The sequence below is a fragment of the Pelophylax lessonae genome (assembly GCF_965119305.1).
Source record: "Pelophylax lessonae genome assembly, chromosome: 3".
Classification (NCBI taxonomy): Eukaryota; Metazoa; Chordata; class Amphibia; order Anura; family Ranidae; genus Pelophylax; species Pelophylax lessonae.
Window position 1 is genome coordinate 539,168,299 of NC_138770.1, and position 26,568 is coordinate 539,194,866.

The following is a 26,568-nucleotide window of genomic DNA, read 5'->3' on the forward strand; positions in this document are numbered from 1 at the left end:
AATACATTTCTTTTTTTATATATCATTTTTTTGAATTTGTGCTGTTAATAATTTTTCTTTTTTTTGTTTTTCTTAAATGTTCACCAGAGGCTCGGTCACATGGTCCTTTTTTTGGCTGATTGTTCTCTTGTCTGCTTTTTTCTGCAGATCCTGAGAAAGCCCAGACTGTGGGTGAAACACGTTGATCCACCGTACTGTAGGATGTGTTGAGTTATGTGATACATCTTTTATATTCTGTATTTTCATGTGTCAATTTTACTATCTTGTTTTCAATAAAATCTGTATTTTTTATGATTTGTTTTTTCTTTTATATTTTTGGGCACACTAAAATCCCCATCTTCCTCGTCTGCAGGGTTTCCCCCAGTCAGACTTGGTTTATTTTTAGATGCACTTTTTTGTGCATACCAGTAGGTTGACCATGGAACCCCACCAATTACTTTACAGTAAAACCCTGGATTGTGAGCATAATTCGTTCCGGAAACAAAGCACCATATTAAAGCACTCTTATATCAAAGCGAATTTCCCCATAGGAAATAATGGAAACTCAGATGATTCACTCCACAGCCATTTATTCATACGTTTTTCCGTTTATAGTCCATATAAAAAGATTATAGCAATTGTGTAACCATAAAATGTCCATCCACATATGGCAGCTTCCACAAGAGGATTAGAAGCAAAATCCAGCAGGAGCTACAGAGTATAAAAGAAGAGAGACGTCGCTAAGTGTAGCAATATGGTTACATTTAATGAAGATACAACATTTAGCAACTCACATGGTTGATGATTTAAATAGGCACATCAAAGTATGCAGGCATCCGGGGTAAAACTGTCCATAAAAACAATCTTCTGCACCACCGGCTCTCACCGCTGTCGGTCTGCAGACTACCCTGCAGTAGAGCGATCTGAAAGCGAGGCTTGAAGCACTCGTGGAGCACAGCATTGAAGGGATGACATTGATGGCAGTGAGGAGGATGGTCAGCTTTACCCCGGATGCCTGCATCCTTAGATGTGCCTGTTTTAATCATCAACCATGTGAGTTGCTTAATATTGAACCTTCATGAAATGTAACTATATTGCTACCCTTAGAGGCACCTCTCTTTTAGGCCCCTTTCACACATATGGTCTGTTCAGTTTATCAGTTCAGTCAAGTCAAAATGTATCAGTTTTCCATCTGTTTTTCATCCATTTTCATCCATTTTTCGTCAGTTGTCATCCGTTTTTCATCAGTTGTCATCCGTTTTTCGTCAATTTTTATCCCTTTTTCGTCAGTTGTTATCTGTTTTTCATTCATTGTCATCCGTTTTTCATCCGCTGTCATCCTTTTTTCATCTGTTTTCATCCGTTGTCATCCGTTTTTCATCCGTTGTCATCCGTTTTTCGTCCGATCCATTTTTTGGACGGATGAAAAATAGGGTATTCATCTGTTCAAAAAAACAAACATTGACGGAAGTGGATGAAAACTGATGTTAACGGATGATCATCCGTTGTCATCCGTTTTTACATAGAGATACATTGATGTCCGTTTTTCATCCGCCAAGCGGACAAACGGACAGCATGTGTGAAAGGGGCCTTATACTCTGTAGCTCCTGCTGGATTTTGCTTCTAATCCCCTTGTGGAGGCTTCCATTTGTGGATGGACATTTTATGGTTACACAATGTATCACATTGCTATAATCTTTTTATATGGACTCCAAACTGAAAGACCTATGAATAAATGGTTGTGGAACGAATCATCTGAGTTTCCATTATTTATAATGAGGAAATTCATTTTGATATAAGAGTGTGCCTCTCTTCTCTTTTATACCCAGTTGTGACATGACTAGTGTTGAGCGAACACGGACTGTATTATTCGGGTTCGTACCGAATATTTGGATTTTTGTTACCCGAACATGGACCCGAAAACTTTACTGTATGTTCGGGTTTAAAATCCATGTTCGGTCATTTTATTTCCGGGTTTGTATGTAATGGCGCGCTTTTAATGGCGGGCTTTCAACAGCCAATCAACAAGCGTTTAACTAGTGTGCCTTAAGCCATCCCAGCCATGCCTACTAATGTATTAGTAGCTGTGATTGGCCATCTGAAGCATGTGACCATGTCTTTATAAGTTCGAGAGCCCCAGCGCGCTGTGCCATTCTGCTGTAGTTTAGGGAGAGAGCACACATCATACGTGCTGGCTGCTGATTAGGGACAGACAGTGAAAAATTGTATTGTGTCCGAAAAGAATGCAGGGACAGGTCGGAGTGCTGCAGGCAGGGCAAGTTATTAGGGCATGTTAGGGCGAGGCTGGAGAATAGGCAGGGTCAGTGTTCTACATCGATTTTGCTGTGTGGGGGGTTGGTTGTGCAGTGCCAGTGAACGATCTTATCGATCATTTTAGGGCGAGGCTGGAGAATAGGCAGGGTCAGTGTTCTACATCGATTTTGCTGTGTGTGGGGTGGTGCACTGAACACAATCTTTTTGCCCGCTGAGGAGGAGGGAGAAAAAAATCTATTTTTATCAGTCAGTTGTGTGCAGCGTTTTTGCTTCAGTGCTGCTGACTGTGATAAGACACTGCTGTGTTCACATGTGCTATTATTGAGTGATGATTTTCAATTTTATACACTTTTTTCTATTCCACTATTCAATATACACCCTTTTGAGTTAAAAAAATTAAATTGTGGCATAGTCTGTACTAATCTATTTAAAAATTACAAACTTAAAGGGGAATTTTCTTTTTTTTTTCCTTCATAGCCTGCAGCAGAGCTGACTGACATAAGACACTGCTGTGTTCACATGTGCTATTGAAAAATCACCAATTTTATAGCATATTTTCTATTCCGCTATTCAATCTACACCCTTTGGGGTAAAAATAATTAAATTGCGGGATAGTCTGTATCGGTACGTGTGAGATACACCTTTCCAATTTTTGGGGCGCATCTTATACCGCTGAGGATTGCAGGGTGCTTCAGTTTGCCTCCTGCCTGTTCTGAACTCCTCCTACTCCTCATCCTGCCTTTAGGGTACAAAAAATAGTAATCAGGGCCTAGTCTGGGTCTGTACGTGTGAGATAGATACACCTTTTGATATCATATTTTCTATTCCGCTATTCAATCTACACCCTTGGGGTAAAAAGAATTAAATTGCGGGATAGTCTGTATCGGTACGTGTGAGATACACCTTTCCAATTTTTGGGGCTCATCTTATACCGCCGAGGATTGCAGGGTGCTTCAGTTTGCCTCCTGCCTGTTCCAAACTCCTCCTACTCCTCATCCTGCCTTTAGGGTACAAAAAATAGTAATCAGGGCCTAGTCTGGGTCTGTACGTGTGAGATAGATACACCTTTTGATACCATATTTTCTATTCCGCTATTCAATCTACACCCTTTGAGGTAAAAATAATTAAATTGCGGCATAGTCTGTATCGGTACGTGTGAGATACATCTTTCCAATTTTTGGGGCTCATCTTACACCGCCGAGGATTGCAGGGTGCTTCAGTTTGCCTCCTGCCTGTTCCGAACTCCTCCTACTCCTCATCCTGCCTTTAGGGTACAAAAAATAGTAATCAGGGCCTAGTCTGGGTCTGTACGTGTGAGATAGATACACCTTTTGATATCATATTTTCTATTCCGCTATTCCATCTACACCCTTGGGGTAAAAAGAATGAAATTGCGGCATAGTCTGTATCGGTACGTGTGAGATACACCTTTCCAATTTTTGGGGCTCATCTTACACCGCCGAAGATTGCAGGGTGCTTCAGTTTGCCTCCTGCCTGTTCCGAACTCCTCCTACTCCTCATCCTGCCTTTAGGGTACAAAAAATAGTAATCAGGGCCTAGTCTGGGTCTGTACGTGTGAGATAGATACACCTTTTGATATCATATTTTCTATTCCGCTATTCAATCTACACCCTTGGGGTAAAAATAATTAAATTGCGGCATAGTCTGTATCGGTACGTGTGAGGTACACCTTCCAATCTTTTGGGGCGCATCTTCCACCGCCGAGGATTGCAGGGTGCTTCAGTTTGCCTCCTGTTCCGTACTCCTCCTACTCCTCATCCTGCCTTTAGGGTACAAAAAATTGTAATCGGGGCCTAGTCTGTGTTTGTACGTGTAACATACACCGTTTTAGAAATTTTTTTCTATTCCGCTATTCAATCTACACCCTTTGGGGTAAAAAGAATTAAATTGCGGCATAGTCTGTATCGGTACGTGTGAGATACACCTTCCAATCTTTTGGGGCGCATCTTCTACCGCCGAGGATTGCAGGGTGCTTCAGTTTTCCTCCTGTTCCGAACTCCACCTACTGATCATCCTGCCTTTAGGGTACAAAAAATTGTAATCGGGCCTAGTCTGTGTTTGTACGTGTGAGATACACCGTTTTATAAAAATTTTTCTATTCCGCTATTCAATCTACACCCTTTTTGAGTGTAAAAAATTAAATTACGGCATAGTCTGTATCGGTACAGTTTGCCTCCTGTTCCGAACTCCTCCTACTCCTCTTCCTCATCCTCATCCTGCCTTTTGGGTACAAAAAATTTTAATCGGGGCCTAGTCTGTGTTTGTATGTGTGAGATACACCGTTTTATATCCCTTTTTCTATTCCGCTATTCAATATACACCCTTTTGGGGTGAAAAAAAATTAAATTTGCGTCATACTTTGCATATTTGACTGTGAGATACACCCGTTGTATTTTTATACTGTTTTTCTATTCCGCTATTTAATAAACACCCTTTTGGGGTAAAAAAAAATTAAATTGCGGCATAGTTTGCATATTTGACTGTGAGATACACCCGTGCGATACTGTTGTTGTTTTGTTCCGCTATTCAATAAACACCTTTCTAGGGCAAGATCATAAATTACAGAAATATGAGGAGACCGTCAAATAGGGGCCGTGGCCTGGGTCGTGGTGTTGCTGGTAGAGCTCCTGTTGCAAGGAGAGGATGTGGTTGATCTGTGCCAGCTACACGCACAAGTGAAACACCTTCCTCAAGTGTGAGTAGGGGACAGAACCTGCAGCAGTATTTGGTAGGGCATCATGCGCCTCTAGAAGTGATGAGGCCAGAAGAAGTACAGGCGATAGTAGATTGGGTTGCTGACAGTGCCTCCAGTTCCTTCACATTGTCTCCCACCCAGTCTACTGCAGAAAGGTCAGAGTTGGCACCTGCAGCCAATGTCCAACCGTCTTTCACCTCACTCCCTTGCAAATCAGGCAAGCAGTCTGAGCCCTAAGTCATGCAGCAGTCTCTTCTTCTTTTTGATGACTCTGTCAGCAGGGTTTCCCAGGGCCATCCACCTAGCCCTGCCCCAGAAGGGGAAGAGATTGAGTGCAGCGATGCCCAACCACTTATTTCTTAAGATGAGTACATGGAAGGACCATCGCAGAACGTCTCCGATGATGACGAAACGCAGGTGCCAACTGCTGCGGCACTCAGAATTGTGGAGACCGACAAGGAGGGCAGGGGTGAAGACTGGGTGGAAGATGATGTGGAGGATGATGAGGTCCTCGACCCCACATGGAATGAAGGTCATGCAGGTGACCTGAGTAGTTTGGAGGAAGAGGCGGTGGTCGCACAGAGCCACCAGCACAGCAGAAGAGGGAGCAGGGTGCAGAAACAGAGCGGCCGTGCCCTAGACACTACGCCTGCTACTGCCCAACGCAGCAAGGGACCGAGCGCACCAAAGCCAGCTCAAAGGAGTTCTCTAGTGTGGAAGTTCTTCAGAAAATGTGCTGATGACAGGACACGAGTGGTTTGCACCCTGTGCAATCAGAGCCTGAAGCGAGGCATAAACCTTCTCAACCTGAGCACAACTTGCATGATCAAGCATCTAAGTGCAAAGCACGAGCTGCAGTGGAGTAGACACCTTCAAAACCAAGAAACGTCTCTGGCTCCTCCTGCTTCCTCTTCTGCTGCAGTCTCGGCCTCTCCATCCACCTCTGTAGTGATACCGGCACCTGCCACCCCGCAAACAGACGATCTGTCAGCAACACCACCACCTGGGTCACCAACCATCTCCACAATGTCCCATGGAAGCATTCAGCTTTCCATCTCCCAAACACTTGAGAGGAAGAGGAAGTACCCCCCTACCCACCCGCGATCCCTGGCCCTGAATGCCAGCATTTCAAAATTCTTGGCCTTTGAAATGTCATTCCGTCTGGTGGAGACGCACAGTTTTAAAAGCCTTATGTTGGTGGCTGTCCCACAGTACGTCGTGCCCAGCCGCCACTACTTTTCCAGGCAAGCCATCCCTTCCCTGCATAACCAAGTGGGGGAAAAAATCAGGTGTGCACTGCGCAACGCCATCTGTGCCAAGGTCCACCTAACTACAGATACGTGGACCAGTAAGCACGGTTAGGGGCGTTATATCTCCCTAACGGCACACTGGGTAAATGCAGTGGCGGATGGGCCTGAGGCGGATAGCAATTTGGCGCATGTCCTTCCACCACCGAGGATTGCAGGGCGCTTCAGTTTGCCTCCTGTTCCTAACTCCTCCTACTCCGCTTCCTCATCCTCTACCGCCTCCTCATCCGGTCAGCGTAACACCTTCACCACCAACTTCAGCACAGCCAGGGGTAAACGACAGAAGGCAGTTTTAAAACTTGCCTATTTGGGGGAAAAAACCACACACTGCGCAGGAGTTGTGGAGGAGCATGGAACAGCAGACAAATGAGTGGTTGCTGCCAGCGAGCCTCAAGCCCGGCCTGGTGGTGTGCGATAATGGGCGAAATCTCATAGCAGCTCTGGGCCTAGCCGGTTAGACGCACATCCCTTGCCTGGCGCATGTGCTGAATTTGGTGGTGCAGAGGTTCCTTAAAAATTACCCCAATATGTCAGAGCTGCTGCAGAAAGTGCGGGCGTCTGTGCGCACTTTCGGCGTTCTCACCCTGCTGCTGCTCGCCTGTCAGCGCTGCAGCGTAGCTTCGGGCTTCCCGCGCACCGCCTCATATGTGACGTGCCCACAAGGTGGAACTCCACCTTGCACATGCTGGAAAGACTGTGCGAGCAGCAGCAGGCCATAGTGGAGTTTCAGCTGCAGCACGCACGTGTGAGTCGCTCTGCAGAACAGCACCACTTCACCACCAATAACTGGGCCTCAATGTGAGACCTGTGTGCCTTGTTGCGCTGTTTTGAGTACTCCACCAACATGGCCAGTGCCGATGACGCCGTTGTCAGCTTAACTATCCCACTTCTATGCCTCCTTCAAAAAACGATTCGGGCGATGATGGAAGAGGATGTGGCACAGGATGAGGAGGAGGAGGAGGAGGATGAAGAGGTAACATTTCCAAGGCTTTCAGGGCAGTCATTTGCAAGTGGCTCCGAGGGTGGGTTCCTGCACCCACAAACGCCAGGGACACAATTGTCCAGCAGGGGCACAGTTCTGGAGGATGAGGAGGAGGAGATGGAGGAGGAGATGGAACCATGTTCACAGCAGGGTGGCACCCAGGCCAGCTCATGGCCATCACTGGTGCGTGGCTGGGGGGATACAGAGGACACAGACGATACACCTCCCACAGAGGACATGAGGACAGCCTTTCGTTGCCTCTGGGCAGCCTGGCACACATGAGCAATTACATGCTGCAGTGTCTCCACAACGACCGCCGAGTTGCCCACATTCTAACTTGTGCTGATTACTGGGTGGCCACGCTGCTGGATCCCCGTTACAAGGACAATGTACCGTCCTTAATTCACTCACTGGAGCGCGATCGCAAGATGCACGAGTACAAGCGCACGCTGGTAGACGCGATGCTGCTGGCATTCCCACCTGACAGCGGGGCCACGGTGGAAGCACAAGGCCAAGGCAGAGGAGGAGGAGGAAGAGGTCGCCAACGCAACCAGGGCACCGCCAGCACCTCAGAAGGCAGGGTTAGCATGGCCGAAATGTGAAAAAGCTTTGTCAGCACACCACAACAAACAGCAGCACCAGCAGCTCATATTGAACATCTTAGCAGGAGGCAGCATTTTACCAACATGGTGGAGCAGTATGTGTGCACACGCCTACATGTAGTGAATGACGGGTCTGCCCCCTTCAACTTCTGGGTCTCCAAATTGGGCACATGGCCTGAGCTTGCCCTTTACGCCTTGGAGGTGCTGGCATGCCCTGCAGCCAGTGTATTATCTGAACGTGTATTTAGCACGGCTGGGGGCGTTATCACAGACAAGCGCAGCCGCCTGTCCAGAGACAATGTGGACAAGCTCAAGTTCATTAAAATGAACCGATCATGGATCCCACAGGACTTTTCTGTACCTTGTGCAGAATAGAGATGGATACCGACCTTACCCAGCCATTGTTCTATTTTTGATCTTTCTCACTCTTTTGGGGTGTACCCTCATTTAAAATTACTGAAAAAAAGCAGTGTTGGCTACCTCGTCCTCCTCCACCGCCGCTTCCACCTACACCGCCCATAGGTGTGCGCAGCCTATTGCATTAGGGTGTGCACCCCAAAGTTTAAATACACATGCATGTGTTTGCCTACATGTATATGGCCCCGGTACATTACTCTCCCTGCTGGCAAAGTGAAATAGAAGTGTGTGGCACTTCTCTTATGGCAGAGCAGGTCCGAGGGAGATCTTTCCCATCTCCTCACTGGCAAACAGAGCGATAATGCTAATGTGCCCTAGGTGATTAGGGTGTGCCCACACCCTGTGCGCACGCCTATGACACCGCCACATCCACCACCACATCAACCTCCCTCCTACTCCATATGGGCCTCGTCCTTCACAGATGAAGAACATTGTTTTATTTTTCAGTTTTTTTTTTTTTTGTTGTTTTAAGTTATTTCCCTATCCTCATTTGTTTGCAGAGCACTTGCCATGCTTTTAACTACGTTTTGCTGCCATTTGCAGCACTCTAGCCCTTTCCATTGGTGTTTTAGAGCCATTTTAGTGCCTGAAAGTTTGGGTCCCCATTGACTTCAATGGGGTTCGGTGTCCAGGTAAAGTTCGGAAAAAGTCCGGGACACGGACCCGGACTTTTTTTTCAAGTTCGGCCGAACCCGCCGAACACGGACATCCAGGTGTCCGCTCAACTCTAGACATGACGCTACTTGTATATCAGGACATTTCTTGTTTATGAAGTCAATATTTATTTAAAACATTTGCTTGTCTTGCGGTCTCAAACCAAGGTTTTACTGTATTAGTGAATATGCAAGCGACTGCAGGGTTATGGTTAACAATCCCTGTATATTTAATTTTTGTTCATACAATAAACACATTAGTGATTTTGGAAATCTCAGAAATCTTACTCAACATATTTTATGCCATAATTGGACCATATGTATATGATTATTTTCCAAATGTATCTATTGCTACAATCATTTGATTACGCTGTATCAAAGCCTTTCATTTAATGATGTTTGTACCATTTTGACTCAATAAAGATAAAGATCGATGTGCAGTTTTTCTCGCTTTGGAAGATTCACAATAAGGCAGGCAACACTTAAAATCTTTCACCAACTCCAGGATGGAGGCGAGCTGGTCCCATAGAGGAATTTTTGTGTAAATTGTATGGATTCGATGCTACAACCGTATTGATTTTTGAAGCTTTAACTTAGATTTGTTAAAATGTGGCTTGGAAGAAAAAAAAGAAACTTCCTTCTTACATGCAATGAATTATAGCTCCATTGTCACTTTATAATTGCTCCCAGTATGTAAATCTATTCATCTGACATTTTTTCCCTTTCATAGATGGAAAGTATCAGCTTTAAAACACATTACAAATGGATCAATAGCTAATACAGACACAAGCAAGGCAGCTTTATAGCTGTATAATAGGTTGATTTAGAAATTAGGATGTCATAAATTACCATTACATGTTAAAGAAAATTGTAGTAGAAGTAAAATAAAAGCATTCAATAAAATGCAACATTGATTTCATGGAATGAAGATACCACAAAATAACATGGAGACGTGACACAAAATGAGGAGGCTAATGCAGTGTTTTCGGTTTTCATTTTCTCCTCTCGGAGAGATTATTGGAGTATTTCTATGTAAAGCTATATGGTAGAGACAAAAAGCTATGCTACACAATTGGTGCAGCTGTGTCATTATTCAGTAATATATGGCATATTATAAAGGGATTTTCCATTTTTCTTTTCCAAAGCAAAAGGTATAGAAGATATAGAGATCTAATAAAGAGTGTGTATAATGGGGGCGTGTGAAATAGGGGATATACAGCACAGTGCTCAGAATGTGGTAGTGAGGAATAGGAAATGTACAGCACAATATACACAATGAAAGATTTAACCACTTCAGCCCCAGAAGGTTTTAACCCCTTAATGACCAGTCCATTTTTTTGCAATATGGTGCTGCATTACTTTAACTAACAATTGCACGGTCGTGCAACGCTGTACCCAAATAAAATTGATGTCCTTTTTTTCTCCACAAATAGAGCTTTATTTTGGTGGCATTTGATTCCCTCACTTCATTTTTTTGCGCTATAAACAAAAAAAGCGATGATTTTGAAAAAACAAACAAACAATATTTTTTACTTTCTGCTTTAAAAAATATCCAATAAAAAATGTAAAAATTTAAATTTCTTCATAAATTTAGGCCAATATGTATTCTGTTACATATTTTTGGTAAAAAAAAAAAAAATCCCAATAAGCATACATTAATTGGTTTGCGCAAAAGTTATAGTGTCTACAAAGATGGGATATTTTTATTGAATTTAAAGAAAAAAGAAAATGACTTTTGAGCCATTGTGAATCATTTGGGGCTGTGTCAATACCGTTCTAATTATGGTCATGAGCTCCCCCATGCTCCTTTGTATATACAGAGCTGAAGAAAGTATTTAATACATTAGCCTTCTCTTTGTCCCCCAGTCACCCACTCCTGATTATTTTGCAAAGGGCCTACATGCTCAGACCTAACCTTTTTACTGTTAATATATTTGAAGAATTTTGTGGGTTTTGTCCTACTATCTTTTGCAATCTGTCATTCAATTTGAATTTTTGCATCCCTGATTTCCTTTTTACAAATTCTGTAATATTCTTTGTAACATATAACAATGATAGTGTTCCCTCATTTTTATATTTTTTAAAAGCTCTTTTCTTTCATCTATAGCTTTTTTAACTTTGGCCGCGAGCCACATAGGTTTTATTTTTAGCCTTTTAAACTTATTACCCATGGGAATATACGTTGCAGTGAGTTTGCATGAAGTCTTTTTGAAAAATTCCCATTTCTGTTCTGTGCTCATCGATGCCAATATTCCCTCCCAGTCTAAATAATGTACGTTAGGCAGTTGACAAGTGGTTAAAAAACAGTACTGTGCAAATGTTTAGGCAGGTGTGAAAAAAATGCTGTAAAGTAAAAATGCTTTAAAATATATATATATATATATATATATATATATATATATATATATATATATTAATTGTTTATTTTTATCAATTTACAAAATGCAAAGTGAGTAAACCAATAAAAAAAAAAATCTAAATCAAATCAATATTTGGTGTGACTACCCGTTGGCTTCACACCAGAATCAGATCTTACACTTTCACACCTTATACACTTGCACAACTTCAGAGATTTGGTAGGATTAGAGTCAGGAGTATTATTATCCAATTATACTAAGCAGACGGTAATGATAATCAATTTGTAGACTGAAACACAGTCATTAACTGAAACAGAAAAACAAAGGTGCCAATGTGTTGTATCAGTAAAAAGTTTTAGAATTTATTGTACACAAAATATCGAAAATTACATTTAGGTAAACAAAAAGCAGCACCGAAGTAGAGGGTGGTGATCTATAGCACAACAGCAAATACCCAATGAAGGATTGATGAGCTGAATGATGGTGAGCAGGGACTGCCAAAATACAACCAAAAGCCACGTTTGTGCCAGCCTGAAACAGAAACAGCCTTGTAGGAGGCTTAAAACTGGGTAAAGAACAGCCAAACTCTGCTACTAAGGTGAGATTGTGGAGGATAGTTTCAAGTCACAGGTCATACACCATGGCAAGACTGAGCACAGCAACAAGACACAAGGTAGTTAAACTGCATCAGCAAGGTCTCTCCCAGGCAAATATTTTAAAGCAGACTGGGGTTTTAAGATGTGCTGTTCAAGCTATTTTGACGAAGCACAAACAAAACAACACCATTGAGGACCATAGACACAGTGGTCCGCATAGCAAACTTAATGTAGCAGGTGAAGGACACATCATGCTTACTTCCCTTCATCATCTGAAAATGTCCAGCAGTGCCATCAGCACAGAACTATCGGAATTGAGTTGGGGCCCAGGTACACCCATCTACTGTCGAGAAAAGTCTGACCTAGAAGTGGTCTTCATGGATGACTTGTGGCCAGAAAACAATATCTCTAACACAGTAACAAGGCTAAGTGACTGAAGTATGTAGAAAAATATAGGAGCTGGGGTGCAGAAAAATGGCAGCAGGTGCTTTGGATTGATGAGTCAAAATTTGAAATATTTGGCTGTAGCAGGAGGCAGTTTTATTCTTCAAAGGGCTGGAGAGCAGTACAATAATGAGTGTCTGCAAGCAAAAGGGAAGCATGGTGCAAGTTTGGGGCTGCATTTCTGCAAATGGAGTTGGAGATTTGGTCAGGATCAATGGTGTCCTTAATGCTGAGAAATATAGGCAGATGTTTATCCGTCATGCCATACCATTTGTGAGACATTTAATTGGCCCCAAATGTATTCTGCAGCAGGACAATGACACCAAACATACAGCCAATGTCATTAAGAACTATCTTCAGCATAAAGAAGAACAAGGAGTCCCGGATGTGATAGTTTGGCCCCCACAGAGCCCTGATTTCAACATCATCGAGTCTGTGTGGGACACAGAAACTTTATCAAAATGAGAACCAAAGAATTTTCACACCAACCAAAGTTTATCAAAATACAAAACTTTATTGAAACTCCAAAATATATAACTCCCTAACAATAACATTTTTAACTTTGGTGCAGCATGCTTGTGGTTTCTTGTTTAATATTGTCTTAAGTTGGGTCATTGCCAGCAAGCCTGAGTTCAAACTTGACACTGCAGGTAAAGAATAGATTCATAACTGAACAGCAGGCACTACCACTTGGTATTACACAGTCTAAAAACCTGAGACACCTGACTTCAGCAATGGTGCTGCTGATGAACACTCCAAGCACATGTTGTTGGGGCCCAGGTTTGAATTTGGGGATTTGGTGGCAGTGTCCCTTAATGCCAACCTTTTAATTAATTAATATTTGCATACTGAAGTGTGGTTCTGTGTGTTCTTGGTGAGTCATGTAGCATCAGAGCAAGTCATACTTATTTTTACCTGTCACCTGTTGTGGCAAATGTAGTTTAAATATGTCTAGCAGCTTCATTGACAAAAATGTTCATCAATCATAGGTCTTGATTCAATAAAAGACAAATAGGCTGTTCTCTTTGTATGGGAAGTTGCACAATGCAAGGGAATTTTCCGCAGATATTGGTGATGTTGTGGTGAAGTTTCCAACAAATGCTGGATCACAAGCATGGTAAATAAAAACACAGCATTATTGCTTGCACATGACTAGATGATAGAAGTCAGCAGAGCTTCATCTCATTTAATAAGCTCTGTGTAAAATTCCCTTGTAGGATGCAACTTCCCCTGCAAGGTGAACAGCATATCTGTCTTTAGAAAATCAACCTCAATGTGTCAATTTCATTTGACAACTGGTCAGAAAGGGTCCAAGAACAGTGCCTTATGACCAAATTTAAAAGCAAAAAGTACTGAAATAAAATCACTGCACTAAGTGCTGAAATAAAATCAATAGAATTAATGTGAAATGAAATCAGTGTGAAATGAAACAAATAACAGAACTCAAAGACATCAGAATACTGTACTATGATCTCAGGAATAAAATCTTCACTGCTATACAGACACCAAAAGTCCTAAAGAAATATCCAGGAGCGTATCCACTTGTGAAGTTCAATGTTAAGAACCCAGGACCTCATAGCACTGGAGGTCTAAAATCGCTTTAGATTTTTCACAGAAGGATAGATCGCAGCAGGATACTGTATACACTAAAAACTTGGTTTCACATATAAAAAGACAGAAGAGGGAGCCACATACTGGGAGGTTTACTAAAACTGGTGCACACAGAATCTAGTGTAGCTGTGCATAGTAACAGATCAGCTTCCAACTTCTACTTGTTCAAATAAGCTTTTACAATAAAACACAGAAGTTGATTGGTTACTATGCACAGCTGCACCAGATTCTGTGTGCACCAGTTTTAGCAAATCTCCCCCATAGTGTAGTATTTTTCTAACTGTTTAATTAAAAAACTAGTTTAATACTCACAAAGGGCAAAGAAACAGCAAGGCATTGCCAAAATCAAACTCTGCCAATCCGAGGCAGCATGATGATGTCACCTCTTGACACCGCTCCAAGGAACGTCATCCAAGACATTCCTGAATACTCCTGGATATAACTCTGGGACTTTTGGTTTGGACATGATTTTCACATTTTTGATTTGTTGTATTAACATCTTCCGTTCATACAAGTGCACCCTAAAAAATTAGAATATCATCAAAAAGTTAATTTATTTCAGTAATTAAATTCAAAAATGTAAAAAGTAAAACTCAAATATTTTATATAGATGCGCTACACACAGAGTAGTATATTTCAAGAGCTTCTTTCTTTTAATTGTGATGAATATGGCTTTCAGCTAGTAAAAACCCAAAATTAAGTATCTCAAAAAATTAGATTACATAAGACCAAAAAAAAAAAAAAAAGATTTTTTATACAGAAATGTTGGATTACTTAAAAGTATGGCAATGTACAGTAAAGTATGCACTCAATACTTGGTCTGGACTTCTTTTGCATGAATTACTGCATCAATGCGGCGTGGCATGGAGGCGATCAGCCTGTGGCTCTGCTAAGGTGTTATGGAAGCCCAGGTTGCTTTGATAGCGACCCTCAGATCACCTGCATTGTTGGGTCTGGTGTCACTCATCTTCCTATTGACAATACCCCAGAGATTCTCTATAGGGTTTAGGTCAGGTGAATTTGCTGGCCAATCAAGCACAGTGATACCATAATCAGTAAACCAGGTATTGATCCGTTTGGCAGTGTGGGCAGGTGCCAAGTCCTGCTGAAAAATGAAATCAGCATCTCCATAAAGCTGGTCAACAGAAGGAAGCATGATGTGCTCTAGAATTTCCTGGTAGAGAGCTGCGCTGACTTTGGACTTGATCAAATACAGTGAACCAACACCAGCAGATGACATGGCTCCCCAAATCATCACTGACTGTGGAAACTTCACACTGGACCTCATGTAACTTGGATGCTGTGCCTCTGTACCTCTCCACTCTTCCTCCAGACTCTGGAAATACAAAATTTACTTTCATCCGAAAAGAGGACTTTGGACACTGAGCAACAGTCCAGTCATTTTTCTCCTTAGCCAAAGTAAGATGATTCTGAGGTTGTCTCTGGTTCAGGTGTGGCTTGACACAAGGAATGCGATATTTGTAACCCATATCCTGGATACATCTGTGTGTGGTGGCTCTTGAAAAACTGGCACCAGCCATAGTCCACTCCTTGTAAATCTGCCCCAAATTCTTGAATGGCCTTGGCTTCACAATCCTCTTAAGGCTGTGGTTATCCCTGTTTACTTTTTCCTTTCACTCAACTTTCCATTAATATGCTTGGATACAGCACTCTGTGAACAGCCAGCTTCTTTAGCAATGACCTTTTGTGACTTTTGTGAGGGTGTATATGACTGTCTTCTGGACAACTGTCATGTCAGCAGTTTTCCCCATGATTGTGTAACCTACTGAACCCCACTGAGAGACCATTTAAAGGCTCAGGAAACATTTATGGGTATTTTGAGTTAAATAGCTGATTAGAATGTGACTCCAATATTGAACTTTTTCACAATATTCAAATTTTTTGGATACTGAATCTTAGGTTCACTAGCTGTAATCCATAGTCATCAAAATTAAAAGAAAGAAATGCTTGAAATATATCACTCTGTGTGTAATAAATATATATAAAATATATGAACTTTATTTTTTAACTTGAATTACTGAAATAAATGAAATTTTTGATGATATTATAATTTTTTTGAGACGCACCTGTATAGCAGCACAATATACTGTTTATATGCATTATTTTGACCATTATTGGTGGGTACCAGTAATTAAAGCGTTTGTTCCCCCAACACTCATTCATATTCCTGATACATGCTTGCTGTACCATGTACTTGTAAGAGAAAGTATCCTGTTCTCTTTGTTTTTCTTCCTTTCTGTGAAATCCCTGGTGTTCCTGCCAGTCCCTATGTTTTCCAACTAAAAACTGACCACAAGCAGGATAGCACACCATGGTCACATCTCTAGCTGTTCTGGGAACTCAGTGTACTCTCCTTCAATGATCAGATTTGTCCTGACATGCCCCCCGCCTGCACAGCCATTCCCTGGCAAGCTCAGTGTGCTGCTGCTTCTCCACCCCCAGCTCTTATGCAGCTGAGAACAGAGGGCATGTGATCACTTATAAAAAAAAAAAGGGAAAAAAGGTATTTATAGTATACTGGTTTTTTTTTTATATATCTATACAAAAATGTTTTGCTTTTCATTTCTATTTTAAACTCAGTGGGTTGTTTTTACAAGGTGATCTTTTACATTCACTTTAAGTTATTATCAGAATTTCATATATGGTTATTCTTGGCAATGGTCAGCAATATTGTTTATAATATAAGAACACCAATACATAAATAAATAAATAAATAATGTATTTTATATTGGTATATTGGTATATGTCTACATGCATTTATCAAATACAAGTTCATCACATTAAAATGTTGCTTAAATATAATTATGTTAAACAGCAACCACGTTTTTTTTTTTTTTTTTTTTACACTATGCATTGTGACATCTTTTACACTACTCATTGTGACATCTAAGTAACCGGTAACATTTTCAGAACTGTGGTCAACTTTAAAAGCTTTCTCAACTTTTTTTAAACATTGCATTGTGGGAAGCCAAGGTAGTGTGTATGTATGCCCCATGCCTGGAAGTACAGAGTGTTTGGATTTTGAGGGCAGGCAGCAGTGGTAATGTATATGTATAAAATGAATATACAATATAAAGTAAAATAAAATGTAAACAATGTGTGTGTATAAAAAATGATGTGTATATATCTAAGTATATACAGTATATACTGTAAACTGCAGGCAAAACCTTTTTTATTATTTGAAGTTTTAGATAGAGTAGGGACGTGTTAAACCACTTTCAGGTTCTGTTTTTCTGTTGAAGGGACATATTGGAAAACTTTGCTCAATCAGTGGCTGCAGCCAATGGGCTGGATCACCAGGTGAAAAAAGGCACAAAAAGCCACAAAAAGGATCCCAAGAACGGTAAGTTGCATTGTAATAAATTATTGTTGGTGGGTGTAAGGATGCTTATAGCTTGGTATTGTATGTCCAAGCTCAGTGCTACGTATCTTGTCACATATGACATCATCAGGGGCTATATATCATATGCGAGGAAACACGTAGGCCCGAGCTTGGACGTACAATGCCACTACATGCTACGCATACTCAATACTATCAGGGCCATCTTGGAACCTGGCATTTGCTCTACCTGCATGTGTTATTGGCGTTTTCATACCCAGTGGATTTGTAAGTGCAAAACTTTTTAATACATCTCTTTTACATACAGTGTTTCACTATGGTCAGTCTGCTCTTTTGTATGCCTTTGCTCATGATGTGCGGTGCTTCATTGATCTCTATAAATGAGCGGGACATTTCGATGTACAGCTGATAGTGTGACCCTTATCTCAAAGTGCATATTGACTGTTGTGCAGTCATTTCTCTCTGGTAAGACTCCCCTCTTACCACACTTGAGTGGCGTGCTCTTTACCATTTTCCCTAGGGAGCGGGACCTTTCCCACAGTCTTGTGATGACCACTTAATGTTTACCATATTAACTACTTCTCCTATGGATTCACAATCCCCTGCATATTCCACACTTTGCACCGCCATCATTTTAGACGAATATGCAACTGGGACTTTATATTTTTATATTATTTATGAATTGACTATTCACATGAATTTATTGCGGTTTCACTTGTATTATTTTCCTATTGTCACTTTATGTGTATGCTCGCTTTATTAGTCACCACATTTGCATTTGGGTTTCTACATTGTTTACACGCACATGCACTTTTAACATTTTTTTAGCACTGCAAATATTTGTTAAATATGATTTTATGCTTTGCCAATAAATGACAGCAGTGTTTGTCTAGTATGGCCTTCAGCGTGCGAGTTTGTTTCTATCTCTACATGGGTGAGAAATTAGCTACTTCTGTCAGGACCTCCGGACACAGTTTTATTTAGTAAATATTCATAAAGTTATATTTTTTATGGGGTGTCTTCAGTTCTCTTCATTTATTGTACTCTTTCAATACTTGCACCATCAAAAAAACACAATTAGGTTGATTTACTAAAACTGAAGGGTGCAAAATCTGGTGCAGCTCTGCATAGAAACCAATCAGCTTACAGGTTTTTGTCAAAGCTTAATTGAACAAGCTGAAGTTAGAAGTAAGTTAGTAGTAAGTAAGTTAGTAAGTTTCTCAGGGCGCTGGGGTAAGGGGTACACTCGTGGGAAATGAAAAGAGGGCAGCAATCGTGTGATATTGTAAAATAAAAAGACAGGTACTCACAGTATGATCAGTATAAACACGCAATGTAAAAGCAGCTGGAACGCAATGCGTTCCTCCTGGGGCCAGAACCGGATATTATGTGACGCCGCCGTACGCGTTTTGTCATAGACGTCCTCATCAGCGTTCCGGCTGCTTTTACCATGCGTGTTTATACTGATCATACTATTCATCATACTGTCTTTTTATTTTACAATAAAATCTTATCCTACGGTATCACACAATTGCTGCCCTCTTTTCATTTCCCACGAGTGCACCACTTACCCCAACGCTCTGAGGAACTTACTAAGGACCTGGACTAGAATCCTCAGGAGGACCCAGGTACCTGGGACTGGGAGACCCCAGGGGACATCCCCATCCATTTCCCCAGGAACCTAGAGAGGCCCCCAGGATACTCACCTAGGAGTGCCAGATCCACACTTCAAGACCCTCACAGGAACCAGGACCCACCAGGGTAATCCACCTAAATTTATATACCCGCTCTATACCCTTGTGTGGGGTGGGTATTTCCGATGAGTGTGCTACTTACCCCAGGGTTCACGAGCACCCCACCACCATACCCACCACAGGGTTACCACTGCCATCACGTTTTTTGAGGACCAACGGGCTGTGTTACATGCTATATATGGACTGTTGCTGATATTTAGTCACCATATATTTGTTGCACACTGTCATTCATCTTATGTATGCACATATCCACTTTATTGATTTGTTTATTCATTTAATTATGGAATCGATTATTGGGGTCACCATATATTCATTCACACACTTTGTTATGTACGTTTATTATCACATTATTTATTGGTTTTACTATATTTGTTAGGAGTCACCATCATTGATTAGTGCTTAGTGTGTGTCACACCCCACATACACCAGTCATTTTTTGTCTACTTGAATATTTAATATTTTGTATTTGTACTTATATATATATATATATATATATTTTATTTATATTACTATTAGTGTTCGATCCTGACTATCTCTTGAGCATCAGACACCACACCAGCACTAGCATCAGTCACTTTCCGTCAACCTGAATATTTCACATTTATTCACACTGGATTTGCATTTATATTCTATATTCTATTTTTATATTATTATTAGTGTTTTACCCTGATTATCTTTTTACCCTTGCTCGTTTTTAAATTTACACCAATCTACTGGCCATTGAGGCAGCGCCATTCCCCTTCTCTTGACTTTAGCTTCTTTGTATATAACTGCGGTTATATTTAAGGGGGGCTGCAGCCTATTATTTTATACACTTGCTTCCTTAGCGCGGAGTATACCCTTTCACTATCCCATAGTTTGTAACGCTATAACTTTTGCGCAAACCAATTAAAATATGCTTTTTGGGATTTTTATTTTACCAAAAACATGTAGCAGAATACAAATTGACCTAAACTGATAAAAAAATTGATTTTTTAAATTTTTTTTATTGGGAATGTTTTAAAGCAGAAAGTAAAAAATATTGTGTTTTTTTTTCAAAATTGTTGCTATTTTATTGTTTATAATGCAAAATCTAAAAACCGCAGGGGTGATCAAATATCACCAAAGGTAAGCTCTATTTGTGGGAAAAAAGGACATCAATTGTATTTGTGTACAGCGTTGCACGACCGCGCAATTGTTAGTTAAATTAACACAGCGCCAAATCGCAAAGAATGGCCTGGAAGTGGTTAGGAGTGGTTAAAAGATAACTCCACCTTTGTTTACTTTCCTGGCTAAGGTGATAAACAAAGCCATGTATAAAATCTGGAGTTTTGGGGAAACACTTTGTTGACTGATATAAAACCAGGTGCCAGATTCTCACTCCACACAATATAATGTGTCAAACATCTTGTGGGAATAAAACAGAAAACTCCAATGGCATAATAACCGAAAACCATCCAATTTTATAAAAAAAATATATAAAAGAGCTGCTTGCATTATGTAAAAACAATTTAGGCATTTGTATATATGGATTACATAGGCATTTCTATGGTCACCTGTCTCACCACTGATGGACGCTGCCTGATCCACATCCCAGGTGTCTCCTCTGGTCGCTGTGTAGCCACGCCCCTTTTTTGCGTTTCGTCACTTCCGACTTTGTCACAGGGGTTGGCTGCATGGTGCAGATACTACATTTAAATATCCTCCCCTATGCTGCAGGTGTGCATGCCCCTTTCACGGCACACATTATCTCATTAGGACTCTGCATCTTGTCCGTCAATGCATTTAACCCCTATATGGCTTTATCTGCCAAATCTGCAACATATTCATTAGTACTATTAACCCCTATACGGCTAAATCAGGTAATTAACCCACAGCATCTGTCGGTTCTGTTAGCCCTTCAAAGGTAGATGGTTTACAATCCACCTCGAGAATTAATATCATTTGTGGCCTTCATCTTTAGAAGGTGTCAAGCATACTGGATAACCACTACACCCATTCTGTCAGCGCCATTAACCCTTATGTGGCCCAATCGCGCTATTCACCTAACAAATCCATCGGATTGATTAACCCTTTCTCAATAGACAAAAACAGTTCATCACAGAAATAAGTGCCCATTATAGCCCGCATGTTAGGGAGTCATCCCATGCATTGGATCAACCCATAAAAGAGGATATTTAATTACATACATCCTGATATATATTGACAAATTACATATCACTTTATCCATAAATGTACTTGAAATCATCTATTAAAAACATTCTTATCCTATGAGTTAGATAGAGATGCGATGCATCCATTAATACTTTAACCTCAATCATCATCTAGAATAAAGTAATCATATATGGTTCTACTATTAAATTTAAAGATGTTTAAAAATCACTTATGAAACAATTAATGTCTAATTCGACATTCATACCTCGTGGTTTTAAAGTGCGTAGAATGTGTATCCACTTAGTTTCCCTTCTAGAGATGTCTCTCACAAAATTCAAGCCTCTTCAAGTAGGGTATACATGATCAATACCCCAAAATAACATTTTAGAAGGGTCTCTATTGTGGTATTTAGAAAAATGCTCTTATACACTATGATGTTTCTATCCCTTGATGATATTCGCTATATGTTCCCCCAGTCTGACCCTCAGAGGTCATTTAGTACGACCCACGTAGATCAATCCACGTGGAGGTTTGAGGGTATACACAACATGTGCTGTTTCACACATAATAAATTCAGGAATTACATATTCCCTACCTGTCATATCGGATTTGAAAGTTTTACGATTGATTATATTTGCGCTTGATTTGTTACATGCCTTGCAATTTTTGCAGGCTAAAAAGCCTTTCCTGTGAGGAAACAGTGATACCTGTTTGGGAGGGTCAATTATTTTTTTGACTACCCTCTCACCAAAGTTCCTTGCTCTTCTATACACATAATGGGGTCGGTTGGGTAATTTGGGACCTAAAATCCTATCCATTAATAAAATGTGCCAGTGTTTAAAGAAAATACTCTCAACCTCCTTATATTGACAATGGTAGTCTGAAATTAAATTCCATTGCAGATATTGGTTTTATTTTTTTCTTGTCGCCCACCCTGCATATATGTGTCCCTAGGTTTAGCTAGTGTTTACTCAATGATCTTGTCTATATATCCCTCATTGAACCCTTTTTGTACAAATCTATTTTTGATGACCTGTGATTGGGCAATAAAATCACTGTCAAAAGTACAATTACGTCTGATTCTGGTGATCTGTCCTTTCGGAAAATTCCATAACCAAGATGGACAATGTCCAATTCTGATTGGCAGATAGCTATTTCTATCCATGGATTTGAAGAAGACCTTTGTCACCAGACCTCCCTCATGTCTGAATTGTCGAGACATCCAAAAAATGTATGGACTCCCAACTGTATTGATAATCTAGTTAGATGTTATTCCTATTCTGATTCTGATCTGTTGTTGATAGAATTTGTTAGCATACCAAAAATAATTGTGTGACAAGCAAAAATCGAGGCCTGGCTACACAGCGACCAGGGGAGACACCGGGATGTGGATCGGGCAGCGTCCATCGGTGGTGAGACAGGACACCATAGAAATGCCTTTGTGATCCATATATGCAAACGCCTGAATTGTTTTACATTATGAGAACAGGTCTTTTAAATTTATTTTTAATTAAATTGGATGGTTTTTGGTTACTATGCCATTGGAATTTTCTGCTTTATTCCCACAAGATGTTTGACCCATTATATTGTATTGAGTGAGAATCTGGCATCTACTTTGGAGCTGTTTGATTATAGCTGGTTTGCCAACCATGAGAGTGGAAGGCATTAGTAGCTGGTCAGTTCTCATCCATGGGGAGTGGGAATCACTTTTTGCACATGAGACCGTGGTGGAAGTGGACTTTGCATAAGGAAGACATCACTGTTTTTATTATTTAAAGAGTTTTTTGGCACATTATCAACACCAAGAATAGCACCCGGTGTTTTCATATTATATGGACTTTATTTTATGTCACATTAGTTTTTATTGTTAAATAATTGTTGTTTTTCACAGCGCTACTTATAGAGAGTGTTACACTGTCATTTTTCATTTGTTTTGTAAGTCCAGAAGACTAGCCTATGAACTGCTTGATGTGGGATGCCTCATCGAGTATAGAACAGTAAGCATAGAAGCTGTGTGGGCTGCTGGTACACAGCCTAGTGTAATAGAGCTCATATGATCCTACAACCCTTGGGATACATATTTTGCTACCTCTGGGTGAATAGAGTGAATATTTTAAAATTATGGGAAGTGGTATGAATAAACTTGTTTGCCATTCGATGAAGGAATGTGATCTGTCAAAAGAAAACGGGGAATGCTTGGTTAAGGTGGTGAAAGCTGTGGGCTTGAAAACTACCAAACTTCAGCCTGGTATGCCTATTGTATTGATACAACAAGGGGGCAAGGAAGCTCTGACATTCGAAAGTAAATGGTATAAAGTAACTCAGAAAAATAATAAAAATTATCTAGATAAATGGTGACCAGCAGAAGGCTCATTTAAAGCAGATACGCTGGAAGCGTTAGTCTCACCGATGGTGCTGGGATAGAGTATTTGTCTGTGTGGGAACCTATGGCTGGTACTTGTTAATTGTGCATTGCCTGATAAGTATGTGGCTATATGGAAAGTAGTAGCAAAGAATAAAGGGCAACAGAGATGGGAATAGTTAAACGAGAGGAGGGAGAGAATGTGAATGAAAAAGATATCCTGCAGTTGTCTGAAATGTTAAAAGATTGGGTGACTACCACTTTAAATAGAGGGCAGGATTTAAGGCAGGTAAAGGAAGTCATTTTGAAGAAAGGTGAGGATGTGTTAGGGTATTGGGGTAAACTCAAAGAAGAAATACAGAAACATACAGATTGGATGATTGATGATGAAGTAGATATGGCACGAGTGTAATTGGTGAATGTTTTAGTAGGAGGATTTTTGCTACAGAACGGGTTGATATTGCACAAAATGCATATGAAGTCTTACAAAAAAGGAGAGAAAAGATTAAAAAAAATAAGATGATGAATGTGGTAACTCCTAGGGAAATTAGGGAGGAAAAGTTGCAGAGGGAACATGTTGGGGGACCAGTATCAACAGTGGAAGTTACACCCCAGGGGGTTACAAACATAAATCCAAGACCCAACATAAATCACAGGAGAAGGAATACAGGACACCCATATGATAACCTTCCAAAAAATCCTCGGATTAAACCCTAATATCAGAGAGTAATCCTGAACAGACCCGTGCCTGCCCCAGGGCCTTTTAAAAGTCTGCCCATTTGTTTTAGCTGTGGCCAAGGAGGACATTTAGCTAGAGAATGCATGCGATGCTTGGATGAGGAGGGGTGTGCTGATAACACAAATCATGAAACTATTTATACCGAATTTGCTGCTATTTTTTTGGAACCAAATGTTGAACCTATGGTTGAAATAAATATTTATGGTGTTCCCAGGTCTTGTTCAGTGGATACAGGAGCTAGTCACTCACTGTTGAACAACACAGATGAGGCCTTGCCCCTTTTGGATCATCAGGTTACCTTGGTAGAGATAAGTAAAAATATCCTTACTGCTGATGTCCCAAAACCTGTAATGGTAGCTATTGGAAACCAAACCACCATGCATTAATTTGTGTTGTCACCACACTCCCCTTGTAATTTAATAGGAATTGATCTACTAGCAAAAATGGGTGTAACTATTGCTCTGTCCCCAGATAGGAGGGTGGTAGATATACCTGAAGTGACAGGACCGGAGGAAACTGATTTACATGAATGTTACCAAATGCTAGATAAATTGACTACTCCATGTATTCATTTTTAGCTAATCTTTTTGTGAATGAGTCTTCTTTAAAGAAGGATGATGGAATTACCCTAGTTGGATGTGCAGTAGTGAATGGGGAAAAACACATTTTGTAAGGGAATATTATTCCTAAAACCAAATCTGCTCAGGCTGCTGAAATTACTGCTTTGTGTGTACCTTTGGAGTTGACACAGGACAGTAAGCTTAACATTTTTAGTGATTCAGCATGCGCCGTTGGTGTGATACACAATTTTGCACAATTATGGAGTGAAAGGGGATTCATGGTGGTATTGGGCTGCAGTACAACTTCCACAAAAGGTGGCAATTGTAAAATGCAAGGCCCATACTAAGTCAGATGATTTTATTTCTCAGGGTAATGCTCTTGCAGATGAAAATGCTAGAGGCTTTATTCTGCAATATGTGGTGGAGGAGAACATTCAAGTTGAAATGTCTCTAAATGTCGATAATAAAATTTTACACAAGTGCAGAGTACATCTTCTAACAAGTCAGCCCGGAATAAACAGGGGGCTTGTTGTGACTCAAATGGGGTATGAAAATGACATAATAGGGTGATTGCACCATCAACGTTTCTTTCCTCTGTATCATAGTGATTGTCATGTCTCAGCAGGAGGGATGACATTGATGTTTAATCATCATTGGTGGGCTCCGTGGTTTCATGATTTTGCGGTATCAAAAATACGAGACTGTTCTGTGTGTCAAGAACATAATGTTGGTAAACCAGTTAGAACCCCAATGAAACATTTGCCGCCTACTGAAAAGCCTTTTCAGATTGTGCAGATAGATTTTTCAGATATGCCCCCCAGGTGGTCAGTATAAGTACCTTATGGTGTGGGTAGATCAATTCTCAATTCTCAGGTTGGGTGGAGGCTTACCCCAAGATTTAGCTTGGGCTCATTTCAATCTTCAGATAAAGAAACACACTGAAAATGAACTAATTGCAGGTATAGTTTGGATTTTAGGAATAAAACAGCAATTGCAATTGCACCACCCTTCAACTCCGGGTGGTGTTGGGCTACTTGACTGCTAGTCAGGGAGGAATGTGTACCATCATAGGTAATGAATGTTGTAATTACATTTCAAATGATACTAAAGCTGAAGTTGCTAACATTACTCACATACAAAAAGTACAACTATTGAAGAATGATTTCCATGAGACACACACTGAAAAACCATGGACCGGTTGGAATGTGGTGCTGAATTGGCTTAATCCTTTCAACTGGTTTTCTGGAGTAGGTGGTTGGTTTTCCAGTGTGTTTCGTTTAGTTTTTTTTATATCATTGGTATATTTATATTTATATATTTACTGGTTAGATGTATATCTATGATTCCTCACTGTTGCAAGAATATATTCACTCATATCTTTGGATATCTGTATCCTTGGAGAGGAGACGCCTGAGAGGGGACATGATAGCGATTTACAAATACCTCAATTAGTCTCAAGGAGTGCAAGAGAACACGTGGCCACACAATGTGATTAGAGGAGAGGCGGTTTAACCTTGAGCTGCGTAAGGGGTTCTTCACTGTAAGGCCGGTGAGAATGTGGAGCTCTCTTCCACGATTGGTGGTAGCTGCGTAGAGTATGGCTACTTTTAAAAGATTATTGGACGTGCATCTCACAGATCACAACATTCAGGGTTATGGGAAATAATCACGTCACTGGCACACACACACCTGTACAGGTTGAACTGGATGGACTGTTGTCT